The sequence below is a fragment of the Coptis chinensis genome, chromosome 7 (assembly GCF_015680905.1).
Source record: "Coptis chinensis isolate HL-2020 chromosome 7, ASM1568090v1, whole genome shotgun sequence".
NCBI classification, from domain to species: Eukaryota; Viridiplantae; Streptophyta; class Magnoliopsida; order Ranunculales; family Ranunculaceae; genus Coptis; species Coptis chinensis.
The window spans coordinates 43,104,456-43,110,103 of record NC_141462.1 but is presented as its reverse complement, the minus strand read 5'-3'; the positions used below and the strand labels follow the sequence as shown (position 1 = coordinate 43,110,103).

Genomic DNA, 5,648 nt, shown 5'->3' with positions numbered 1-5,648 from the left:
GGGATAGGTTTTTGTTGAACAGAGATAGCCTCTACCTTTTTAGTGATGGATTCGATTAAATTTTTAAGTTCAGGATCGGGTTTCATCTCACACGTACCGACGGCCTTAGCTGTTGTAGAAGAACTAGCGCAGCGGGAGATATGTCACTACCACCCCAGTTATTATTACGCTTTGTTTGATCTTCTAACAATTTATAAGCTTCTGAGGCTCCTTTACTGAGGAAACCCCATTCATTATGTCAAGCACCTCTTTGTGGTGGTGTAACAGTCCCTTGAAAAAGGCATGAACTAACGTGTCTTTTGCAAGGTTATGATGTGGACACTCTATAAGAAAATCGGTGAAATGATTCCAAGCCTCTAAAAATGATTCATGAGGATTATGTCGAAAGAAATAAATCTTGGAAAGCATTTCATCTGTCTTCAGTGGTGGGTAAAAATGCTCTATAAATAGTTGAACAAGTTTGGCCCATGAGTCCACAGAATGAGGCGCATGGGCAGTTAACCAAGACGCCGCCTTATCGGCTAAGGTGAAAGGAAACACCCTCAGTTTAATTTGTTCAGCACTAACCGTAGGATGGTGGAATGTAGTAAGGACTTGGTCAATCCTACGCATGTGCTGATAAGGTTTTTCATGGTCTAACCCATGAAGAACGGGTAACAAATTAAATATATTTGGGGGGATTCGGAAATCCCTCACTGGGTCTGATAGAATGATGCAAGATTTTGGGCTATCGTTTAAGGCTTTGTAAAAGTCAGAGAGAGGAGACTCTCTTTCTTCAGCCATTATTTTAGGTGGAGTGTGTGGTATATATATTAGCTAGAGGTGTAGTGAGTGGTATACTAGAAAGGCGTGTTTGTTGACGTTGCCGGTTGATTACGTTAGGCATTTTTCTTCTGCCTGACCTTAATCTCATGCAAGGCTAAGACCAATCTTAACTAAACACGACAACACTCAAAATAATCCTGATATGCTAGTATAAACCTTTAACAAGAGATGCGAGGTGTGAAAGAAAGAAGTACCTAAATGCCTACTTGCTTCGCTTATAAATAACGTCTTGTATACGCGAGCTCAGTGTGTGTAACAAGTTAGAAACACTGAATAACTTGAAGAAATGGAAATTTGAACTAACCTGTGGAAATCGTGGTTCGAAGAGAGGCGCGGGGGCACGCCTGGTTCAATTTTTGGGAGGCTGGTCGTCGCTTTAACCTTGGATGATGTCCAGTGTTTTGGGCGCGGGTCGCACTTAACCTTGGCTGATGTCCAGTGTTTTGGGCGTGGGTCGCGACTTAACCTTGGCTGATGTCCAGTGTTTTAGGTGCGGGTCACGCTCTAACTTTGCCTACCAAGGGCGCGGGTCACGCTCCATGTATTCCTGTGAGGAAAAATTCAGTTATGAAACCAACAACCACAATTAGAATCAAACAAGGGTGGGTGGGTTCAATGGGACTTTGGGAAGACTAACAATACTAACGAAAACAATTCTAAAGGGAACTAAGATGGCAGCGGGGCCATTTGATAAACGTAAAATGATAGTTTTATCTACTAATACAATTACGCATATGTAACTAAAACTAGAACTGTTTTGTGTGCTAATTATCAAAGTTTTCTACTCTCAGTTCTATAGCAGTATAGTGGGAATAGAAGATTCGTTCCACTCCTAGTTATTTAGAATTAGCGTTTACTAAGATTATCAATCTATCTAAAGTCAATGAGAGTATTACATAAATTATACTACGATGCAAATTATACTAACAAGATACAATAATTCAAACTACGGAAATACTAAGGTTTGAATCTAGATAAAAAATTAGGGGGGATTGATTCCACTATAACTCGACTTAATCAACTAACAAAGAAATGTCGCAATCCAAATTGAACTGCTTTCGCATAACAATTGGTTCTTCCTAATCCTTAGTTGTTCATGTCAATCTCTACCAAGTAACATCTAGCATGTGAAACAATCAAACCCATTCTCATGGTGAACTAATTGTTTTCTAGATTGGAATGGAAAATTACGACTATTCTACGCTAACAACAATCAAGCTTTCATCAAGGCTTCTTCAACCCCCTCTTATGGAGGTTTAGCCTAGAATCATTACACTATCATTTCTATATAAATTTAAAGAAGACATGATATAAAGATTCTAAATTTTCTTATTTCAATTCAAGTGGAAATCTAATCATGCAAGATTTAATTGAAACTAATAATGATAAATAACTAAATCTATGAATTGAAACTACAATGATTTAATGAAAATAAAACTAGATTATGAAGAACTAATTAACTTTATTGATCTAATGAATAGCAATAATAATAATTCAATAACTGAATTTAAAACAAGATAAAAAACTAATTAATTAATGGAGTCAAAATCTAGATCTAAAACTATTCTCTAATGGCTACCTACAAACTAGAAATCTTCAGAGTTAAGTTTTGTGTGTTGAAATGGAGGAGACCAGATCCACATTTCCATGCATGGGCTGAGGAGCCATGTTTTGGGCCGGAAAATCGAGCCTAAAGCCCAATTCCTTCAGTCTACAGAGCCTTTTCCAACTAGATTTGACTTCACCAGACTTTTCGTCCACTTTTACTCCTCTGATTGGGTCAAGGCTTAAACTATTTGAAAGCTCTTTCTGAGCTGGTCATTTTGACAAAAGGTAGGCCTAATTATGAGGCCTGAATCCAAAGATATGGCCTTCAGAAGTTATGTTGACTTTCTGCGCTGTTTCTGCCCGCGTTGACTTTGACTTTTCAGCTTTGACCGAGCTTTTTCTCCTTGAATCTTGGCCTTTAATCACAGAACTTCTTAGCAACCAACCCTTGATCCTTTATCTCGCAAAAGTGAGACATTTCTGCACATAATTGACTCCAATGTCTGAAATACATAAAAGCACGTAATCAACATTAACTCTTATTTATTACTCGCATAATTGGTCTAAAAATATTATTATTAAGGGGTTAAAACTATAGTTTTGGGCTTGGACCATTGGAAAGCTATTTCCGAGACGGTCATTTTGACATAAAGTAGGCCCAATTCCCAGGTCTGAGTCCAAAGATATGGTCTTTGAAGTTCTCACGACTATCACTATTGTCTTTTGTTTAGATCTGCGTTGACTTTGACTTTTCAGCTTTGACCGGGCATTTTAAAGGCTTTTTCTCCTTGAATCTTGGCCTTTAATCAGAACTCCTTAGCAACCAACCCTTGCTCCTTTATCTCGCCAAAGTGACACATTTCTGCACATAATTGACTCTAAAGCCTGAAATACATAAAAACACGTAATCAACATTAACTCTTATTTATTACTCGCATAATTGGTCTAAAAGTATTATTGTTAAGGGGTTAAAACTACAATTTTGGGCTCTTATCAAACCACCCCCAAACAGCATTTTGCTTGTCCTCAAGCAAATATGAGAAATTAGAATAAGTGACTAAAAATGGAGTTCTAACTACTCTTGTTTCACTGAGTGCGATTACATTGACCATATGCAATAAGACCTTAAACCACTAGAAATTTCCTATTGGACGAGTTATACCATCGTGAGAGATTTCCAGTGAAGGTAATCACAAACTTCATCTATACTACAACGACTAAGAAATAGAACTATTTTTTCCTTAGTTATGCCTCAATTATCTAGACATCTCACTTCGCAATGAATATAGAATAATCGAGTTGAAACCTAATCTAATATATGCATAATAATCAATCATCTACGAATAAACATACATATAATGAGTAATACAATGAAATGCACTAGCAGGTTCGTTTCTGAAAACTCGGAATAGCGTCCTTAAGTAGGTCCTCACATAAATGGTAAGACAAAAACCACTCTGATTTTTCTACTCAAGTTTCGCTACTCCAATGTGCAGTGGGCACACTTTACCCTACAATCTGAATGACACACAAGGAAGCCGGAGTTGATCAAACACATCTGCCACTTACTATCACACTAACCTATTTCTAATTGAGCTAGATGTCTTTATTAGGTGTTGCGGGGATTAGGAGATGGTTTAAGAAGGAAGGAAATGGGTATTAAAAAAGGACAAGTCTGAGATAATAGAGTCTTCATATTATGTAACTAGAGAAAACCTTGTTCTTGATTTTTTGCTTCCACACTTTATTTCCATCCTTAGCCTTTTTATTTTGGCTTTTTGACTCCTTTAAAATATTTTTGGAGTTTCTATTTTTATTTTTATTTTTTTTTTCTTTGGATGAAAACTTTTTTTCTTTTTCTTTTCTAAAGCAACTAACTAATTTTTGTTTACACAGGTTTTTCTATTATATTTTCTTTACTTATCCTATTCTCAGACTCATTCTATAATGAGTAGATTGATTTTTTTTTTATTTTGTTTTGTTTTTGTAACAGGGTAAAGGATTTGCGGTTTATGAAAGGCTCAAAGGGGCAACTAGCATAAAATAATTCATAGGTTTAAATTTCTGGCTATATCGATCCAAAGAGAGCCTAAATTCCCGCTTAGGATATGGTATAATGATCAAGAAAGTGGACGTGTGATTTCTCTATCCAGATTTTACTTCTCCCTTGTGTCATTTCTCAAATGTTTCACTCATATAAGGCTTTAGGCTATATTCTCACAGGATTTGTAGAATAAGTACTCTAGCCTAGATTTTAGAAACTTACTGCCAAACAATCATAGATACTCATTTAATATATTTATAGATAGATGCAAAGATTATTACCTACATATTAACCAAAGTTTCTAAAAACTATTCTCATGCAAAAGCTACGTGAGACTTCTAGATTATTGAGAGCATAGAGAAAGAAAACAATACTAATGTTCCTAAGTGCATAGCATAAACTTTTTATTTATATTTTTGAATTTTTTTTTGAATTTTTTCTAGAAAACAAGTGCATATTGTACATATCTATATCCTAATAGATGCCTTAATTACACGTGTTTCTATGCCCCCCCCCCCCAAACAAGAAGCATGTTTTGTCCTCAAAGTATTTAAATAAAAAAGGGAGTAGAAAAATACCATGGAAATGCGTGGAATTTTAGAATATCTGCAAAACAAGGTTAAAAATACTAATATAGAAAATAAAAACTGACGCAACTCTATAGGAGTTCCACCTGTTATGGGGTTAAAAAAATTAAATTGCTTGGGACATAAGCCGACACTAACTGAAAATAAAAACTTACCTCCTCTCCCGCTAAATCGTTATCCTCATCCTCATCCTCATCAAAGAGATGAGGTTCCTTCGCGTCCTGCCATGCCATGATAACTTGCCAAGCCCATCGCCGGGTGTCACCAACTCGTGCTAACCTGTCGAGTGTTACTATGTCTGACGGGGTGTAAGGGGCAACCAAATGAGGTTGCACCTGCCATCCCGGCCAAGTCATAACTTGAAATGAATGAACCACCCAATTGGTGGGTCTCATAACTTCAACCCTTTTCCAATCTGTGAAATGGGTACAGAATTCAGGTAAACAACTGCACATGATGCGGCCAACCAAAACAGGCATAAGAAGATACTTATGTCTCATGCTTTGGGCTCTCTTAAGACTAGCCACTAATACTCGGGGAATGTCATATCGGCGACGTACCTAAGCTAAATCAAGGAAAACGTCACCAGCGGTACTATTCGCAGAATTAAACTGCCACTCCCCTAAGATATTCATCAGGATGAA

At 36.8% G+C, this 5,648-nt stretch overlaps 1 non-coding gene across 1 annotated transcript; it reads left to right on the top strand.

Moving 5' to 3' along the window:
• Positions 1-304: 304 nt before the first annotated feature.
• Positions 305-408, top strand: LOC147487621 (small nucleolar RNA R71). The gene has a single exon (XR_015203408.1). It is a non-coding gene; the product is annotated as a small nucleolar RNA R71 (small nucleolar RNA).
• Positions 409-5,648: the final 5,240 nt, after the last annotated feature.